This window comes from Mixophyes fleayi, chromosome 9 (genome assembly GCF_038048845.1).
Source record: "Mixophyes fleayi isolate aMixFle1 chromosome 9, aMixFle1.hap1, whole genome shotgun sequence".
Taxonomy (NCBI): Eukaryota; Metazoa; Chordata; class Amphibia; order Anura; family Limnodynastidae; genus Mixophyes; species Mixophyes fleayi.
This window is the reverse complement of record NC_134410.1, coordinates 10285651-10303914: the sequence shown is the minus strand read 5'-3', so window position 1 is coordinate 10303914 and position 18264 is coordinate 10285651. Positions and strand designations below refer to the sequence as shown.

The window sequence follows — 18264 nt, the reverse complement described above, 5'->3', positions numbered from 1 at the left end:
TCTGATTAATTCTGAATGAAAATCTCCCCCCAGAATGAAAGGGTGTCAATCAATATGACCTTCTACAGTGATTGTATTGGATCGATTGTCAATCACATACTTGCAGTATTTTCAGCCAGTGTTTTCAGACCTAAATGTTAACAACAGTGTTGTGCACGGCTGCGATCAGCAGGGGGCGCTGTTTGCGTGTGCTGTTTTATCTTGTTGCATTATCCTTTGTTTTTTTTTATTTTCATCTTGTGTTTCCTGTTCTGTACCAGCTCAAGGCTGGGTGTCTTTACAACAGCAGCACGCTTCAAAATGATTAGTTTGTCAGGTACATAGTGTTATACAGTACACAGACTATTTTCTTTTTCACAGCAGAAAAAAAATGAGAATCGCGGTGCAATAGACGCCAGTGTAACTGCCCTTCGCCATATCAAAGAAGAACCCCGGGGGTAGAAGTCGCTGTATGTGCTAAATCAGGCCTGTCCAACCTGCGGCCCTCCAGATGTTGTGGAACTACAAGTCCCAGCATGCCCTTCCAGCTATCAACAGGTTGTCTACTAGCAAAGCATGCTGGGGCTTGAAGTTTCACAACACCTGGAGGGCCGCAGGTTGGACAGGCCTGTGCTAAAGGATATTACGTAGCTGGGGTGCAGTGGTGGGTTCTCCCAACACCTATAATGATCCAACGCTCTTTTCTCTATGCTGCTATTGGCTGGCCTGTTTCACTCTGGTCACTCAGAATGTGAATGATTGTCCCCAAATTACGTCCAAAGTTTGAGTCCGCTCCGATGTATGAAATTTTCAGAGCGATTGCAAAGGGTTGTATATGTGTGCAAGATTATTCCAAGTTTGAAGAATCATTAACCAATGTGTACTAGCAAGGAAAGGAAAAACTTCACGTCCCTGGGTGGGCTTGAACCACCAACCTTTCGGTTAACAGCCGAACGCGCTAACCGATTGCGCCACAGAGACTTGTGAAGGTCACTTCAGTAATCTAATTACATTATTTGATCTAGGTTTTTTTTATAAACGTGTTCTTCAGAAATCTCAAAGGAATGTTAAATTACTTATTGTGATTTCTAAAATTATATGACAGCATCCAGAAGTAACCCAGTGAAGCTTTGCCTCAGCCTGTTATTTATTCCTAATGCATCCGATACTAGTTGCAAACCCGTGTGTGTAGAGTAGACATTTTGTGAAATGCGTGAAGTTTGTGTACTGAGGAGACGTAAGGAAAGCCATTCGGTAAATGCAGTCAGACATATAGGGGGGTATTCAATTGTTAGCGAGATCCCTGGAAAAAACAAGCGCTCAAAAAATATTACCGTTAATACGGTAATATGCGCGTAAATACCGTAGTTTACTCGCTGAATTTCCTGCGAGATGAAATTCAGCGAGTAATTACCGTATTAACGCTAATATTTTTTGAGCGCTCGTTTTCCGGGGATCTCGCTAACAATTGAATACCCCCCATAGAGTATATACTGTATATATACTATATATGATGTATGTTACAGGACTATCCTGTAACATACCCAAAGAAAGAAAAACATCCCGTCCCTGGGTGGGCTTGAACCACCAACCTTTCGGTTAACAGCCGAACGCGCTAACCAATTGCGCCACAGAGACACATGAGCATGAATGGCTTTGTATCTCTCTTTGTGCAAATTAAACTACTTTACAATTGCCCATTGCTGTGCTGTATTCCTAATGGGTCATGTTTGAGACCTTCCTGGATCACTGAGAGGTGACTGACCCAGTAATAATCTCACCTGTTGCCACAGAGGAAAGTCCTCCACCCATAAAATGCCCTTAAATACAAAATCAAAGACGTCCTTGTTCGATGAGTTCATTTCTTTACGGAAAGCTGCACTTGTCACTTTACAAGGTCAGACTTCACTTTCACTTGGATCATTTAAACTACTGAAGGTGCCGTTTTGTCGTATAAATTAAGATATATTATTAATGATTGATTAAATGAACGCTAAACCCCCAACAGACACTTTTGTGTCACAAATTGTTTAAGAACCCTGGTTTACGTTTACCTCTCCTCCCCCAACTCCTTGTGCCCGTTAGCTCACACTTCACAGTATACTGAGGTTGATGTATATATTTCCATTATCTGTTTATTCATTGATTATTTCTGATTCTGCATTAGTTCTTTTTCTGGTTTTGATTTACCCCCTAACAGGCGCTCTGCTCACCCCCCCCCCCATTTCCTATTTTCACATTTCATTTTACTTTCCCCCCAATTTTTGTTTACCATGACATGCTCCCGATGTTCAGTTCTGTTTATTGTTATTTTTATCCCTTACCGTGTTGATGTTATACTGATAAAAATTTCTGTAATCTTTGCACCTATTGTCAATTCAAAATAAATAGTTTTTCATAGGGTTGTAAGTCGTAAGGGAAATATTTACTCAGTTTGAAAGAAAAGTTTATTTCTAAGTAATAAGGTTTATGTGATAAGAACACAGTCACCGACTCTCCCGGAATGTACGGAACACACCCGAAATTCTAGGATTTCCGGGAGAACAAAGCACAATCCGACATCCCTAGTGAAGTATGCGGGGGCGGGACTTAATGAAGAGAATCTAAGCGAATTGTGTCACCCTGGCTCCACCCCGCTGTGTGATGCCGCAAAGCACAGGACTGCACAATGAGGGCGTAATGATACGGTTTGCGCAGCCACGTTCTCATGAAGCCACACCTCTTTCAGAGTTCGAGAATTGGGACAGTCCCGTAGTATGGTTCTGCCAGTATGTGGTCAGGGGCAAACGCAGGATTTGTAGAGGAGGGTTTCCACACCACGCCGCCAGTGGGCGTGACCAGCATGCATGGGGGCGTGGCTATAAATTTAGACAATGCTTGGCTGCTCTCCAACTCTTCCTATCCCCATAATATACATGGGCAATGCTCCGTGCACTACTGTTAGGTGCACGCAGCTCTCCCTTTTCAAGCAGAGCTGTGTGAAGCGGGGCAGGGTCCAACCACCTCAATTATACAGTGCTCCAGGCTTGGAGGGGGGTTTCCAGGTACTAGGAACCCCCTACCCCCCCTCCCCCATTCCGTTTGCCTATGGTGGTGTTCAAAAGGGTAGCAATAAACTTAATTTGGGTCCTGGGTCTGATATAAAGATTACTTTCCATAAAAATGGCTGACTGGTTCTTTATTGTGGATGTTCCTATATTGTATTTGTATATTATTTGTATCTGTGTACTGTAGACCGGTTGGTCTGTCAGTCCCAAACTCTGCGGAGATTTTCAGTGTATCTATGACACAATAAAGAGGGTCTAATATTAAGCTCTGAAAAGATAGGAACAAATCTATAAGTGGAAGCCCTCCCTAACACGACATTAGACTAATAACATGCAATTTACATACATGTATAAAAGCTGTCAGCTTACACGCACACATTAATTTAAAACGACTGCAGTTCCATCAATATACAATCCGATGGCTTTTAATCCAATCACTTTCAATCAGATTGTCAAAAAACTGTTTCACAACACATTACAAGTTTGATCTGAGAGATATTTGTCTGTACAATGTAAGGCTGTTCTAGGATTTCTAGCTTAATCGCATGATTACAGTATACACAAATCGGCTTCAACCTGATTAATTCTGAATGAAAATCTCCCCCCAGAATGAAAGGGTGTCAATCAATATGACCTTCTACAGTGATTGTATTGGATCGATTGTCAATCACATACTTGCAGCATTTTCAGCCAGCGTTTTCAGACCTAAATTCTAACAACGGTGTTGTGCACGGCTGCGATCAGCAGGGGGCGCTGTTTGCGTGCGCTTTTTTATCTTGTTGCATTATCCTTTGTTTTTTTTATTTTCATCTTGTGTTTCCTGTTCTGTACCAGCTCAAGGCTGGGGGTCTTTACAACAGCAGCACGCTTCAAAATGATTAGTTTGTCAGGTACATAGTGTTATACAGTACACAGACTATTTTCGCCATATCAAAGAAGAACCCCGGGGGTAGAAGTCGCTGTATGTGCTAAAGCAGGCCTGTCCAACCTGCGGCCCTCCAGATGTTGTGAAACTACAAGTCCCAGCATGCCCTTCCAGCTATCAACAGGTTGTCTACTAGCAAAGCATGCTGGGGCTTGAAGTTTTTTCACAACACCTGGAGGGCCGCAGGTTGGACAGGCCTGTGCTAAAGGATATTACGTAGCTGGGGTGCAGTGGTGGGTTCTCCCAATACCTATAATGATCCAACGCTCTTTTCTCTATGCTGCTATTGGCTGGCCTGTTTCACTCTGGTCACTCAGAATGTGAATGATTGTCCCCAAATTACGTCCAAAGTTTGAGTCCGCTCCGATGTATGAAATTTTCAGAGCGATTGCAAAGGGTTGTATATGTGTGCAAGATTATTCCAAGTTTGAACCAATGTGTACTAGCAAGGAAAGGAAAAACTTCACGTCCCTGGGTGGGCTTGAACCACCAACCTTTCGGTTAACAGCCGAACGCGCTAACCGATTGCGCCACAGAGACTTGTGAAGATCACTTCAGTAATCTAATTACATTATTTGATCTAGGTTTTTTTATAAACGTGTTCTTCAGAAATCTCAAAGGAATGTTAAATTACTTATTGTGATTTCTAAAATTATATGACAGCATCCAGAAGTAACCCAGTGAAGCTTTGCCTCAGCCTGTTATTTATTCCTAATGCATCCGATACTAGTTGCAAACCCGTGTGTGTAGAGTCAGTAAGTAGACATTTTGTGAAATGCGTGAAGTTTGTGTACTGAGGAGACGTAAGGAAAGCCATTCGGTAAATGCAGTCAGACATATAGGGGGGTATTCAATTGTTAGCGAGATCCCTGGAAAAAACAACCGAACGCGCTAACCGATTGCGCCACAGAGACTTGTGAAGGTCACTTCAGTAATCTAATTACATTATTTGATCTAGGTTTTTTTATAAACGTGTTCTTCAGAAATCTCAAAGGAATGTTAAATTACTTATAAATTAAGATATATTATTAATGATTGATTAAATGAACGCTAAACCCCCAACAGACACTTTTGTGTCACAAATTGTGTAAGACATGAAAGCGAATCAGGGGAATTAGCTCAGATGGTAGAGCGCTCGCTTAGCATGCGAGAGGTAGCGGGATCGATGCCCGCATTCTCCAGACAGTTATTTTTTTTTCTTAAAAGTGGTTTTACTCAATTTCTTCCATTAAGTGATTTGTGCCCATTTCTACATTTCATTCCACCGCTAAAAACCCAGAACACTGATCTGATTCCTGTCGTTGTTCCATTTACCTAGGAAACAATGGAAGGCTGTGATGTCACAATTGATTACATATATCATGAAAGAAATGTTAAGTGTAAGGTGAACAACATAAGAATGGATTATCTCCTAATTGTCCTGATATAGGCAGGACAGTCCCGTTCTGAGATCAGGACAGCTGCTGGCCATGGATGGGAAATTTGGAAGCAATGACATCTGATTTGGGTGACTTTATGGCTCCCATGTCTCTGGGCATGGTCACTGTCTGTCATGTTGGGTGTCCATTGATCTGTGGCCCCGAGTGACACATGCTGAGGTCGTATCAAACCTCCGTCTCACCCACATGGATTTCCAGCGCTCCAGACATCTTTCAGTTTCAAAATGTGGAAATAGCTCAATGCAAGCAGGGGAATTAGCTCAAATGGTAGAGCGCTCGCTTAGCATGCGAGAGGTAGCGGGATCGATGCCCGCATTCTCCAGATATATTTTGCAGCCATTACAATTTTTGTAATCAATGTTTATTTGAATTGTGTCTCAGTATATTGCTGCAGAAAACACCACATTATTTCACTGTTTATTAGGCTACATGCAGCAGCAGTCCCAGACAAGCATCTAACATTCTGCACTTCGATGGAGTTAGCATGCTGGCCCCTCCTCCTCCTGATTCATCTGCCTGAAATTGACTCCTTAAAACACAGAAACATACAATTGCTGCTATTTGACAGATAGCTTGTTAAAGAATGACACTCTTTAGCAACATCTGTAACCATTTAAATTAAAAAAATGTTGACCGCTTTGATTGTTTCCATGTCTGCAGGGACTTCTAAAGAAGCTCTTTACTCTTTTTGTCTTGTTTTATTAAAGTTGCTACCTTTATAAAGCGCTGTGGAATATGCTGGCGCTATACAAATATATGTGAATACACAAACATAGATTATTCGCAAGCTGTCAAATGGCAGCAACAGTGTGTTTCCGCATCTTATGCAGGTGATTTCAGACAGAAGTCCTATTTGAGTAGCAGAAGTTATTCAGCATAATGAGTTACCAACAGTGGAATAAAATAGAATATAAAAATCATTGCTGTGTGTATTATTACAATGTCGGGATGGGGCATTTCTGTTTTTTCATGAAATCTATATTTTCTTACTGACGGATAGAAATTGAGCTTGTTTTTTTTACTGTTTGCTAGTAAGTTTATAGACTTAGGAATTGATTCTTAAGAAGGAGGTATCCCCACATTAATACAATTTATATAGAGACACATCACTTTCAGGGGAACCATTCCACTGTGTTACTGCATACTTGCCAAGTCTCCCTGAATGTCAGGGAGACTCCCTGAAATAGGGGTGATCTCCCGCACTCCCTGAAGAGTCTGGCATTCTCCCTGATGCTGAGCCAGTACAAGACGTGGTTGGCTTCGCCATCTGTGGCATGATGACACAGTTCAGAAATTGTGTCCTATGTCCATGTATTGATGACTATGGAGGTGGCCATTTTCAAGGAGACCAAGATTTAATTAAAGACTGACAGGTAAGACACCATGACTTCAGTAATGGAGACAGAAATGTAAAAGACACTTCAGTCTCTAGAGATTCATTAGCTGCTTTTCTTTTACGCATAGTTGCCTACTCTCCCGAAAATGTCCGGGAGACTCCCCCATTTCTGGGAGACCTCCTGGACATTTCGGGAGAGAGGGCAACTAGGCTTAAGAACCATGGTCAAGATGACATCATTCTATTCCTTAACGCTGCTTAATGACATCGGCTGCCCCTAACTGCAGTGCTCCTGGGTCTCAGAAGTTACCCCCCCCGCGTCTGACCCCTGCTAGCCTGCCTCAGTTGAACCTGTATCTGATATTTCAGATTAAACATTGTCCAATTAATTAGTCTGACCAGCTGGTGTGAACTAATTACATAACATAAATAATAATAAATAAATAAAACTTTTACAAATACATACAAAACCCTCCTAGAGGCCAGGGACAGATTACAGCTGTACAGGTACTTACCTAAATCTCCCTTTTCATGTGGTAATCAGCAATGTAAGCTGTGAGCCAGTAATAGGAATGTCCTGGCGTTACATACAACAGCTTCCGTCTAAGAATAAAAAAAAACACAATACAATAAAGTCTTCTTAATTATTTAAAAAGGAAAAAAAAAAATTGGTTCCACTGGGGCTCGAACCCAGGACCTTCTGCGTGTAAAGCAGACGTGATAACCACTACACTATGGAACCAGCTGACAATGCTGAAGGAAATTCTGTGTTATGTCACTTTAACAGCAGTGTGACGGTCCGACTCAGAAATGTCGTATAATGTAAATAGATTTATTTAAAGGGCTAAGTTCATGCTCCCGAATCACTTTGCTGCACAGTTGGTACAATAAAAGTCTACCAGGGCTCCCAGTAAATCATGCTTTTCTGATCAAAATTACTGCTGGATAATGCAGATGCACAAATAACTGAATAAATACATATATTGGATTTCTGTTGGTTTGCAAGTAAAAAATATATATATCGTTTTAAAAAAAATAAATAAAAAAAATAACAATAATCATCATCTGCATCCTAAATCATGATATTTATTGGGACATGCAAATCTATACATTTAATAATGTCTTCAACTAAATATGTACATTTAGACACAGTGTACATATCCCTCTTTGTTTCCTGCATTATTAATAAAACCGCTACCATATTTTTTCCCTTGCATGTCTCTGTTTAATATTATAAATAGTTGATAATTCCTTTTTCCTGCAAATGTCACCTAAGGACAGTCAGATCCTGGTGCCTGAGACCGAACTATAAATCACTGCGATCAGTTAGATATTTCACATTCCGCACAGTCTTTCCAGGTTCAAAGGTCGCCTCTTCCTACCGAAAAATATTCAGAGATTTTAAAGGGAATCCATCACCTTTGTACAAAAGTACTTTTTCCTTTGTGCCCCATGGACTAGGCATGTGAATGAGGCACCAGGGGTGCTGTGCAGGGGTGGGGGGCAAGGGAATGTAAATAATTGACTCGCATGCCATTGGGGGGAGTCTTCCTGCCCCTCTGGAGGCAATTTGGGGTAAGGAAAGCCACAGTTGCCAACTTTTCCTCATTAGCTTCAGGGAGATCCCGGGGGAGGTGGGCGTGTGGGGGCGGGGCTTTATGAATTGCATCATTTTGGCCCCACCCCCTGAACAATTGTCACAATTTAGATCAATTACAGCAGGGGGCGGGGCTAAGATGACGCGATATTTGCGTAATTAAGTCCCGTCCCCGGACACATATATTATGGGGGCGAGAACCAGGAGGCTGCCCTGCTCTCCCGGGAGGTCTCCAAGAAATGCGGGAGTCTCCTGGACATTCCAGGAGAGTAGGCAACTGTGCGTTAAAGAAAAGCAGCTAATGAATCTCTAGAGACTGAAGTGTCTTTTACATTTCTGTCTCCATTACTGAAGTCATGTTGTCTTACCTGTCAGTCTTTGATTAAATCTTGGTCTCCATGAAAATGGCCACCTCCATAGTCATCAATACATGGACATAGGACACAATTTCTGAACTGTGTCATCATGTCACAGGTGGCGAAGCCAACCACGTCTTGTACTGGCTCAGCATCATGGAGAATGCCAGACTCTTCAGGGAGTGAGGGAGATCACCCCTATTTCAGGGAGTCTCCCTGACATTCAGGAAGAGTTGGCAAGTATGCAGTAACACAGTGAAATGGTTCCCCTGAAAGTGATGTGTCCCTATAAAAATTGTATTGATAACTCATTATGCTGAATAACTTCTGCTACTCAAATAGGACTTCTGTCTGAAATCACCTACATAAGATGCGGAAACCCACTGTTGCTGCCATTTGACAGCTTGTGAATAATCTATATTTGTGTATTCACATATATTTGTATAGCGCCAGCATATTCCACAGCGCTTTATAAAGGTAGCAACTTTAATAAAACAAGACAAAAAGAGTAAAGAGCTTCTTTAGAAGTCCCTGCAGACGTGGAAACAATCAAAGCGGTCAACATTTTTTTAATTTAAATGGTTACAGATGTTGCTAAAGAGTGTCATTCTTTAACAAGCTATCTGTCAAATAGCAGCAATTGTATGTTTCTGTGTTTTAAGGAGTCAATTTCAGGCAGATGAATCAGGAGGAGGAGGGGCCAGCATGCTAACTCCATCGAAGTGCAGAATGTTAGATGCTTGTCTGGGACTGCTGCTGCATGTAGCCTAATAAACAGTGAAATAATGTGGTGTTTTCTGCAGCAATATACTGAGACACAATTCAAATAAACATTGATTACAAAAATTGTAATGGCTGCAAAATATATCTGGAGAATGCGGGCATCGATCCCGCTACCTCTCGCATGCTAAGCGAGCGCTCTACCATTTGAGCTAATTCCCCTGCTTGCATTGAGCTATTTCCACATTTTGAAACTGAAACATGTCTGGAGCGCTGGAAATCCATTTGGGTGAGATGGAGGTTTGATACGACCTCAGCACACAGATCAATGGGCACCCAACATGACAGACAGTGACCACGCCCAGAGACATGGGGGCCATAAAGTCACCCAAATCAGGTATATATGAATACCATACCTCCCAAATTTCCCATCCACGGCTCGCAGCTGTCCTGATCTCAGAACGGGACTGTCTTGCCTAAATCAGGACAATTAGGAGGTAATCCATTCTTATGTTGTTCACTTTACACTTAACATTTCTTTCATGATATATGTAATCAATTGTGACATCACAGCCTGGAACAGCGACATGAATCATATCAGTGTTCTGGGTGTTTAGCGGTGGAGGGAAATGTAGAAATGGACACAAATCACTTAATGGAAGAAGTTGAGTAAAAGCATGTTTAGGGAAAAAAAAAAACTGTCTGGAGAATGCGGGCATCGATCCCGCTACCTCTCGCATGCTAAGCGAGCACTCTACCATCTGAGCTAATTCCCCTGATTCCCTTGCATGTCTTACACAATTTGTGACACAAAAGTGTCTGTTGGGGGTTTAGCGTTCATTTAATCAATCATTAATAACATATCTTTTGAATGCCAGACTCTTCAGGGAGTGAGGGAGATCACCCCTATTTCAGGGAGTCTCCCTGACATTCAGGCAAGTATGAGGAAAGCTAATAGTCATCCAAGCAACCACCCTCCCTGGTCCCATCGGGTGCAGGGTGGGGACAGATCTATGAAAAAAAGGGGGATATTTGAAAAAAAGGCATGGGTAGGCTATACAGCTTCTGTGGAACTACAGGTCCCAGCAACCAAAATGAATCAATGTTAATTGTGTTTAATAAATTAATATTTTTTCTCCCGTTATTACTGTTCATTGTCCCTAATTGTAATATAATTTGCGAAGCAGGAGCAGAATCTTCATTTGTAATTTTTAGAAATATTCAGTCCTGGGGGTAGATGTATCAAGCTGAGAGTTTTCCGGAGGGTTTGAAAACTGGAGATGTTGCCTATAGCAACCAATCAGATTCTAGCTGTCATTTTGTAGAATGTACTAAATAAATGATAGCTAGAATCTGATTGGATTTTCAAACCCGCCGAAAAACTCTCAGCTTGATACATTTACCCCCTGATGTGTGAGCACATGGCCTGTGTGCATCTGTGGCCTTGTCTGGAGGAGAACCACAGCCAAATACCAAGATTCGGGCAACGCCAGCAGAAAATACAAGCAGGGATCAGAGTTTTCCTTTAATGAATGGAAGTTATGAAAAATTAATTTAGCAAAATGAAGCAGCCCTGCATTTTATATTAGCTGCAATTAAGGGATAAGTCTGCAAGATGAAAAACAGGGTATAATGTCCTGTGGACAGCGGCTTTTAGCGGCTTATAATTACCAAAAAATAGGTGATAGTCGTACCCCGGGGGGGGGTCTGTACTACCAGTGTTCACGCTTAGGCTTTGTATTCGCTGGGAGTTGTACATTCTCCCATCATGCATTGCACTAACGTCCCCACACCTGCCAACATTCTTCAATGGAAAATCAGGACGAAACATGCCACACCCTGATTCACCCTTTTAGGGTGAAGCGAGTCCACCTTCCCAGTGGTCCACACCCATTTTAGTCCCTGAAAATCAGGACTGTGGGAGTTATATTTTTGTTAAAAATAATGATCACTATGATAAATAGTTAATGTTTTTAGCAAAATCAAGATTAATCAATAATACAACGAGCGTCGTATATGGTCTATCTGGAGCCACTAAAGATCCAGCCGGTGGTAATTGGTTTTCCGACGCTTGGAATACCGACGCCCACTATAGCAACAAATAAACCACGATGACTGTAATAACGACATCAATTAAATGTAGACTCATCTCCACACAGAGCAGATCTCCACAAACACTGCTACGTGACTGGTGCTAATTCCGAAGATACCGGATGCCGACGCTTGAAATTGACGTTGGCGCAAGTGAACAACGTCAATGTTCAAAGCGGCATTTTAATGTAAGGGTTAGGGGTTAGGGTTACGCTGGGACTGGTACTATTGCCGCTTTAAATTTGCACATTTGAAAGTTGCTCACTTGAGTGACGTCAAAACAAGCCCTCAATTGTGTCACCTCATTTACTTAACATGTGATCTATAATGGAGTAATGAGCATGTTCCCGCCCACCCATTATACATCAGGCAGACCCTCTGTTTCTTTTATGAATAATTATCAATAAGTACTTATATATAATATGTCCTGTTTATCAAGGTATATAGGGATCTATAGATTGTAAGCTTGTGAGCAGCGCCCTCTTACCGCTTTGTCTGCCTGTTTAATTCCCAGCCTTGATTTATTACTGAGCTTGTTCCCAAAGTGCTGCAGAATAGGATGGCTCTATATAAGTAATTGTTGATAAATAATAATAATCTACGAGTCCCAGTGAATGACCTGGAAAGGAGAGACAGAAGCTGCTGGCTGCTGACCTTCACAAGATGGCCGACAGCGTCACCTGATAAATCATCAGGCCCCGCACTCTGCATATAAAACTCCCACACAGAATCCATAAATAGGACAAGTCAGAAACAGGTTTTTTCTCCCTGGATTTCCTGGCAGGACAGGTGGAGGGAGCTGAGCTTCTCCTCTCCTGCAAAACAGCCCAAAGGCTTGTTTACATACAGCGAGTCCAACTGCTATCGCTATGGAGACAGGATTTCCCCTTAGTCTATGCACTGTATATAGGATTTCCCCTTAGTCTATGCACTGTATATAGGATTTCCCCTTAGTCTATGCACTGTATATAGGATTTCCCCTTAGTCTATGCACTGTATATAGGATTTCCCCTTAGTCTTTCACAGTATATGGGATTTCCCCTGTCTATTCCCAGTATATAGGGACCATAATGAGAGGGTTCCACAACAAGCACCAGGAGCAGATGCCTCTGGTGTGAGTGGTAATTCAAGGGCGTTTTTAAAGGAAAGGGGTTTGTGCAGCCCAGAGAGGGAACAAGCGCAGGGGTTCAGGGAATCTGTGCATGCACCGCGAAGGACAGGGGGGGGGGGGGGGGCACTGAAAAGCCCAGGATGGCTCTGGATTTTAGACTATTTCAATGCTAGGATATAGCCAGGTTACCTATTCAGCATATAGCTCAGGGACAGTGCCCTCTTCCAGTACACAGCTCAGGGACAGCGCCCTCTTCCAGTACACAGCTCAGGGACAGTGCCCTCTTCCAGTACACAGCTCAGGGACAGTGCCCTCTTCCAGTACACAGCTCAGGGACTGTGCCCTCTTCCAGTATACAGCTCAGGGACAGTGCCCTCTTCCAGTATACAGCTCAGGGACAGTGCCCTCTTCCAGTATACAGCTCAGGTACAGTGCCCTCTTCCAGTATACAGCTCAAGTACAATGCCCTCTTCCAGTACACAGCTCAGGGACAGTGCCCTCTTCCAGTACACAGCTCAGGTACAGTGCCCTCTTCCAGTACACAGCTCAGGTACAATGCCCTCTTCCAGTATACAGCTCAAGTACAATGCCCTCTTCCAGTACACAGCTCAGGGACAGTGCCCTCTTCCAGTACACAGCTCAGGTACAGTGCCCTCTTCCAGTACACAGCTCAGGGACAGTGCCCTCTTCCAGTACACAGCTCAGGTACAGTGCCCTCTTCCAGTGCACAGCTCAGGGACAGTGCCCTCTTCCAGTACACAGCTCAGGGACTGTGCCCTCTTCCAGTATACAGCTCAGGGACAGTGCCCTCTTCCAGTATACAGCTCAGGGACAGTGCCCTCTTCCAGTATACAGCTCAGGTACAGTGCCCTCTTCCAGTATACAGCTCAAGTACAATGCCCTCTTCCAGTACACAGCTCAGGGACAGTGCCCTCTTCCAGTACACAGCTCAGGTACAGTGCCCTCTTCCAGTACACAGCTCAGGTACAATGCCCTCTTCCAGTATACAGCTCAAGTACAATGCCCTCTTCCAGTACACAGCTCAGGGACAGTGCCCTCTTCCAGTACACAGCTCAGGTACAGTGCCCTCTTCCAGTACACAGCTCAGGGACAGTGCCCTCTTCCAGTACACAGCTCAGGTACAGTGCCCTCTTCCAGTGCACAGCTCAGGGACAGCGCCCTCTTCCAGTACACAGCTCAGGTACAGTGCCCTCTTCCAGTACACAGCTCAAGGACAGCGCCCTCTTCCAGTACACAGCTCAGGTACAGTGCCCTCTTCCAGTACACAGCTCAAGGACAGTGCCCTCTTCCAGTGCACAGCTCAGGTACAGCGCCCTCTTCCAGTACACAGCTCAGGTACAGTGCCCTCTTCCAGTATACAGCTCAGGGACAGTGCCCTCTTCCAGTACACAGCTCAGGGACAGTGCCCTCTTCCAGTACACAGCTCAGGTACAGTGCCCTCTTCCAGTACACAGCTCAAGGACAGTGCCCTCTTCCAGTGCACAGCTCAGGGACAGCGCCCTCTTCCAGTATACAGCTCAAGGACAGCGCCCTCTTCCAGTACACAGCTCAGGGACAGTGCCCTCTTCCAGTACACAGCTCAGGGACAGCGCCCTCTTCCAGTACACAGCTCAGGGACAGTGCCCTCTTCCAGTACACAGCTCAGGGACAGTGCCCTCTTCCAGTACACAGCTCAGGGACAGTGCCCTCTTCCAGTACACAGCTCAGGTACAGTGCCCTCTTCCAGTGCACAGCTCAGGTACAGTGCCCTCTTCCAGTACACAGCTCAGGTACAGTGCCCTCTTCCAGTACACAGCTCAGGTACAGTGCCCTCTTCCAGTACACAGCTCAGGTACAGTGCCCTCTTCCAGTACACAGCTCAGGGACAGCGCCCTCTTCCAGTACACAGGTCAGGTACAGTGCCCTCTTCCAGTACACAGCTCAGGGACAGTGCCCTCTTCCAGTGCACAGCTCAGGTACAGTGCCCTCTTCCAGTGCACAGCTCAGGTACAGCGCCCTCTTCCAGTACACAGCTCAAGGACAGCGCCCTCTTCCAGTATACAGCTCAAGGACAGTGCCCTCTTCCAGTACACAGCTCAAGGACAGTGCCCTCTTCCAGTGCACAGCTCAAGGACAGCGCCCTCTTCCAATATACAGCTCAGGGACAGTGCCCTCTTCCAGTACACAGCTCAGGGACAGTGCCCTCTTCCAGTGCACAGCTCAAGGACAGCGCCCTCTTCCAATATACAGCTCAGGGACAGCGCCCTCTTCCAGTACACAGCTCAAGGACAGTGCCCTCTTCCAGTGCACAGCTCAAGGACAGCGCCCTCTTCCAGTACACAGCTCAGGGACAGCGCCCTCTTCCAGTACACAGCTCAGGGACAGTGCCCTCTTCCAATATACAGCTCAGGGACTGTGCCCTCTTCCAGTATACAGTTCAGGGACTGTGCCCTCTTCCAGTATACAGTTCAGGGACAGTACCCTCTTCCAGTACACAGCTCAGAGACAGTGCCCTCTTCCAGTATACAGCTCAGGGACAGTACCCTCTAGTGAGTGTAGGGAAAAATCCATTGTTTAATAGTAATTTTGTAGTCTGCTGTAGACTAGAGACGGCATCGCTCGGAGATGGAGACTGTCCAGGGAAGGATCATTCTGCGCCAAGTGTAAAAGAGGCGGACACATTGTGGACACATTGACTGATGGTTACAATGCTAAGCACTGGAAATGTACCCATTAGTAGTACAGTCCTGGAACTAGGCATAGTCCTACCCCTGGACATATGCCCACTGGAGACTCTTGTCAGGGGTGACCATAAACCACAGTGGGTGGGTATCCCTAAAGGATTGTGGGTTTATTGTTGTTTCTGGCAGGACCGTAACTTGGGCTGTGTGAGAAGGGCGACCGCCCAGGGTGCAATGCTGAAGTGGAAGGTGGTCGCAGTTTATGTATATTTTAGGTTCATTTGGATAAAATTGAGGGCTGGGGTGGGGGCAGTTTTCCCTCTCGGCACGAAGGCGCTAAAATTTTAAGTTGCAGCTCAGGCTTGGGGTGCTTAGTGCCTCGGGGCCACACACAGATTTCTGCAGAATGTGGGACAGTGACAAACCGGGGCTACATCCATGTGCTAAACACAAAGCTAAATATATCAGGAGGCCAAGGATCGCAAATTGTACAGCTGGTGGGGCAAAGGGCAGGAACTGGGTGGTGGGGGAGGCACTCGTTAGCTGCCGTCACATTCTGTGTCCTCATGTAAGTAATCCTTTAACTGCCGGCGCTGATAGGAAACTAGGTTACATCAATACAGAAACACAGCAACCAAAAACCAATCATAGTCTGGAGACAGAGCTCACCATTAGGCACTTTGTTTCTCTACTAGGAGCTGTTATTTGGCATATTTTAAGCAGTTGGTGGATAGCTGTGCAGTGTGTGTGGGAAAAGCAAGGTTATTAAGCTGCTGAGCGAGGGGCTCTGTGTAAAGGAGCCGTTGGAGATGTCGATGTGCATGGATAAAGAGAGTAGGTTGACGCCAGGTTGCACTGTTCCGTGATGTCACTGCTGGACTGTCAACGCCCAATCTCAAAATGCAAATGCAGGATCACAGGCTGTCACTCGGCACCCCCCCCCCCCCCCTCACAGAATAGAGGAAGATAGAGGGCTGGGGGCCGCTGAAATGTAGCAGGGAATTTGATACCTAAAACGTCTGTCATTAGAGACTTAGCACTGCTAGCCAGCAATGATTTGCAAAAGGTGGCTTTAAGATTCAGCCAAATATTTATTTTTTTCATAAAGGATACAGTCAAGTTTGTTTTATACATTAATTAAAGAACATAAATTGAGACATGTTCTGTCCAATACAGAATAGCCAGTACAGACAGACAACGTACCCGAGGCTTAAATCACATAGGGGCAGATTTACCACGCCTTAAATACAAAGATATACATGAACTCTCCGTGGGAAGAACATATCAGAGATTAATTCTAGCCAAACACAAAGAGAAAAGTGGAGGCGTTGTCCAGAGTAAAGGATTAAATTCTAGCTATAATTTTATAGAATGTACTAGATAAATGATAGTTAGAATCTGATTGGTTGCTACGGGCAACGCCTCCACTGTTCCTTTTTAGAATTTTGATAAATCTATCCCATAGTACCTAACATGTATATATTAATGTTGTTGTTCTTAATATCTCTTAGAGGTCCTATAATATCACATAGCTATGAAGTCACATCAGATGGATAAAAATGCAGATATACCGATAAGGTTATCAGACAGAAAATGTTACACATTATAATCATTAACTAAGGGCTGGGCGCCCAGAAGTGCCCTGGAGGGTGGGCAAATTCTATTTGGTCCATTTTGTTTCAATGCGTCCATACCTAATTTCACCATTGGTGCTGGTATATACAAATCTCTCATGTCAAATTGTCTCATTAACAAGTGCTACCCAATCCCTAACCCAATATACATATTTGGGAGACCAGCAATAGGACATGAACACCATGTCTTCAAATACACTTTACCAGACTTAGGGAGGACAATTATAATAACGCCTTTCGAACATGGATGTGGGGAGTGACCCCTCATGTGCTATTGATTAACGTTCTCAAGAATCTTGGGAACATAATATCTAACTACAGCTCAATCGGCAAAACATCTATCATGCCTTTCCATTGGGGAAGGCTATGATTGGCAAATCCACCTACTCCAAGGTAATGGGGATTCAAGGAAGTCCCTATTTTCAGAAGATTATTTGTTAAGATTTACAAAAGACAGAAGAAATCTCACATTTAACTCTGTTCCTTACCCAGGTCATCCACTACAGCAGGAACAGTGTGAGGATTCACAACACTAGCTCCAGATGACAACTGTCAGAAAACAGTGACTGTGAGGATTCACAACACTAGCTCAAGATGACAGCTGTCAGAAAACAATTACTGTGAGGATTCACAACACTAGCTCAAGATGACAGCTGTCAGAAAACAATTACTGTGAGGATTCACAACACTAGCTCCAGGTGACCGCTGTTAGAAAACAATGACTGTGAGGATTCACAACACTAGCTCCGGGTGACAGCTGTCAGATAACAGCTCACAATGATAGCTACACACGCCTTCTCTCAATTCCTGTGATCAGCACTCTGCTAAGAACAGTAATCTAGCTAATCTCCTCACCTGGACTACAGCACAGCTTTTCTTGCTCTGCAATCAGCCCTTCAGTGATAAGGTCACGTCAGAACAATCTCACCTGTTTGTAGTCTTTATAAAGTCTTTGAGTTCTACCAAACCTTTGCAGGAGCAGAGTTTTGTTTTGGATTTATCTGCTTGTGCTTTAAAGAAGACTTCAGTTTTGTAGGACTGTACATCACGATTCTATCTTCTCCAATCCCTTGACTTCAGCTTGTACCTCACTACCAGTCCCCTCAGGGCTAAGCAGCTCGGCCGGCCGTGGTGTATCTCTGATCGATACCCCAGCCAAGTGGTTCTTCCCCAGCCAGCACCGTGACAAACAGTCACTCTTGCCCTCAGCCACAGACATGCCTACTCTATCAGCCTGGGCGTAGTTGGCATGCCTGGCAAAAGGCATTCCGTGATTTGATTTATCCAAGAGATAATCAGCCCAGGTCTTTTTTTTTATTTTTTTATGACAGACAACAATTTTATCTGC

The 18264-nt window shown here is 44.2% G+C and overlaps 8 non-coding genes across 8 annotated transcripts; 2 read left to right on the top strand and 6 right to left on the bottom strand.

The window, feature by feature from the left end:
- Positions 1-886: 886 nt before the first annotated feature.
- TRNAN-GUU (transfer RNA asparagine (anticodon GUU)) lies at positions 887-960 on the bottom strand. Its single transcript has one exon. It is a non-coding gene; the product is annotated as a tRNA-Asn (tRNA).
- Positions 961-1543: 583 nt separating this feature from the next.
- TRNAN-GUU (transfer RNA asparagine (anticodon GUU)) lies at positions 1544-1617 on the bottom strand. The gene has a single exon. It is a non-coding gene; the product is annotated as a tRNA-Asn (tRNA).
- Positions 1618-4417: 2800 nt separating this feature from the next.
- On the bottom strand, positions 4418-4491 carry TRNAN-GUU (transfer RNA asparagine (anticodon GUU)). Its single transcript has one exon. It is a non-coding gene; the product is annotated as a tRNA-Asn (tRNA).
- Positions 4492-5059: 568 nt separating this feature from the next.
- TRNAA-AGC (transfer RNA alanine (anticodon AGC)) lies at positions 5060-5132 on the top strand. The gene has a single exon. It is a non-coding gene; the product is annotated as a tRNA-Ala (tRNA).
- Positions 5133-5639: 507 nt separating this feature from the next.
- TRNAA-AGC (transfer RNA alanine (anticodon AGC)) lies at positions 5640-5712 on the top strand. The gene has a single exon. It is a non-coding gene; the product is annotated as a tRNA-Ala (tRNA).
- A 1683-nt stretch (positions 5713-7395) lies between these two features.
- On the bottom strand, positions 7396-7468 carry TRNAV-UAC (transfer RNA valine (anticodon UAC)). The gene has a single exon. It is a non-coding gene; the product is annotated as a tRNA-Val (tRNA).
- Positions 7469-9548: 2080 nt separating this feature from the next.
- On the bottom strand, positions 9549-9621 carry TRNAA-AGC (transfer RNA alanine (anticodon AGC)). Its single transcript has one exon. It is a non-coding gene; the product is annotated as a tRNA-Ala (tRNA).
- A 481-nt stretch (positions 9622-10102) lies between these two features.
- TRNAA-AGC (transfer RNA alanine (anticodon AGC)) lies at positions 10103-10175 on the bottom strand. Its single transcript has one exon. It is a non-coding gene; the product is annotated as a tRNA-Ala (tRNA).
- Between the last annotated feature and the right edge of the window lie 8089 nt (positions 10176-18264).